We start from the raw sequence: 2,554 nt of genomic DNA on the forward strand, positions 1-2,554 counted from the left end.
CTTTCAGTTTTTTCATTGTCATGCACATCATTTTATTATCGAAGGAACATAGGTTTATCAAGCCTTCATTACTCAATCGATGACCATAATTCCTATACATGTATATCCAGTAGTTATGAGTCGAACCAAGGCTAGGCTATTACATATTTCATCACCTTGCATGAATAGACTTAATAAAAGCGAGTCTGTTTTTTTCTACATACGTTGTGGCTGTGGATCTTCTTTCAATATTATTGTTTTCTCTAGCAATGGGTTAAATTATCTATACAAGTTGTTGTTAGTGTGCATTAGTTCATTGAAATTTAGTTAAACAAGAGGATTTTGTGACACTGGTAAGTGAACGTCCAATAACACGTGATAATAAATGGACAGTCCAAAAGGACATAATAATACAAATATTTTTAAAATAAATTTTACCTTTTTGGCATCATATATTTAAGTTGAGTTTACAGCTTGTTTTATTTTAGAAAAACAAAACAGTAAAAAAATCCGGTGCCAGTGCTGTTGCGGTAAGGAAATATTTTGTAATACATCTTAAGGAATTAGCATGTGCAATAAAGAGGATGGCTATTTCTCGGCGTCATAAAATACATTTTTATTTAAATCGCAAACACTCGCTTACTTACATTTGTCCTTCACTAGTCAAATAGAGCATTGAAAAACATGACCCATGACAGGTTCTGTAATTATTGGCTTAGTTTTGTTTTTATCTACAGTGTCCTGTGATGGAATCTAAGAAGTACAGCAACTTTGTAACCAACCCTGACGTAGGTTAACATTCTGTTCAAAGTTTGCCAGGAATTGGACGAGTGTATGCAAAAAGGTTGAAAGCGAAAGGAATAAAACGGGTGAGTTAAAGGTCACATATATGTACAGTTAGCTTTGTTTTCATCATCATCATTATCAGCATCAGCATCATCATCATCATCATCATCATCATCATCATCATCATCATCATCATCGTCGTCATTATCATCGCCATTACAAATTACGATCCCGTCACATTGATAAATTTTGAAACTTCATTGATATCACTAAAGTTTAGTGTACTTTCAGGAATTTTATATTTTCAGGTGTCACAGGTGCTACTTAGGTACCAGCGCAAGTTCAACGATAAAGAATTATTACAGTGGTTGAAGGGGAACACTAGTGGTCAAGACTTTTGGTTGATTCACTGCTGCCAGGCCGTCAAAAAGTGGTGTAATACCTTCTTTTTTGTGGTACCTCCAAGTTCCCCCACCAGTTGGCTCTGTCAGTACGTTTGAACAAGTATTAGGCTATTAAACACATTAATATGAATGATAAATGAATGTTTCCTATACATCTTATTATATATCTTTATTTCTTATATGACCATGCTTTTATCATATCTTCCATTTCAATAACACATTTAAGCTTGACAACAAAGAACGCCATAGCAAAGACAAATTACTCATGTACTGTACAGAAAGCCAGTGCATTTGAAAGCATTGTAGAAATTGAAATATACTATGTGTTTGTGTGTGTGTGTGTGGGGGGGGGGGTTACTTATATAAGTACAAACAGCGCTTTTGCAGAATGAACTGTGATACAAAACAGCGTACTAGGCTCAACCTCGTTTTTTTGCACATGTATCTATTTATTCAAACAATGCCTTCTGGTACTAAACGTACCTTAGGTATATACAATCCATACAAATGACATGAACATTTTTATTGAAACAAATATTTAGAAAGCGAACATTTCATTATAGGAATGCTATTAACAATAGTGAAAAATGGTTACACATCATTCATTGAAGGAGGTACGAATTTAACTACTTTGGTTTATTTTCATAACCGATTCATTTAGCGTGGAAAGTGGTTTTGGTAGAGGGCAATCGCTTTAAATTTATTACGCATAACATCCGGTCAATGCGGAAAACGACTAAGCCGGAAACAATCAAGTGAAAATGAAAGTAAAGAAAGTGAAAGTTCAGTACGATAAAAACATGAAATGGGTTACTACACCAAAATGTGCATCACGCTTGAAATTGGTTAAATACCAATTGTTGTAAATCTGTATCAGCTAATTGAAATTTAGTACCAAGAGGATTAAGTGACCCTGGTAGCTGAAAGTCCAATAACATGTGAGAATAAACGGACAGTCCAAAAGTGCATATTTATGAAAAAATATTTAAAAGTGATTTTCACCTTTTTGGCATCATACTTTTAAGTTTAGTTTACAATTTGCTTTATTTTAGAAAAAAAGCAGTAAAAAATTCGGAGCCAGAGTTACCGCAACATGGCAGCGACGAATATCCAAAGAAGGTCGGAGGCTCGCCTTCCGAATGAAGAAAAATGATGAACTGGTAAACAGACTACGGCTGTCTAAACACATTGGAAGACGCACTCTTACTCTCAAATAAGAACAACTATAGTTAATAGAATTGTTTTAATTTACCGAAAAAGATGTATATACATCAAAATGAAGGTTCTTATAAAGGATATCGTGCTGCATTTGAAAAAAAGGTGCAGAAAACATACATTGTGTTATCTTTATAGTTGATTACAGTTAATATTTTAGGACCACTTAT

The 2,554-nt window shown here is 34.0% G+C and overlaps 1 long non-coding RNA gene across 1 annotated transcript; it reads left to right on the forward strand.

Moving 5' to 3' along the window:
* The first annotated feature begins 532 nt into the window (after positions 1-532).
* Positions 533-1,255, forward strand: LOC128226712 (uncharacterized). Its single transcript, XR_008259721.1, has 2 exons — positions 533-848; positions 1,074-1,255. It is a non-coding gene; the product is annotated as an uncharacterized LOC128226712 (long non-coding RNA).
* Positions 1,256-2,554: the final 1,299 nt, after the last annotated feature.

This window comes from Mya arenaria, chromosome 3, assembly GCF_026914265.1.
Source record: "Mya arenaria isolate MELC-2E11 chromosome 3, ASM2691426v1".
Lineage (NCBI taxonomy): Eukaryota > Metazoa > Mollusca > Bivalvia > Myida > Myidae > Mya > Mya arenaria.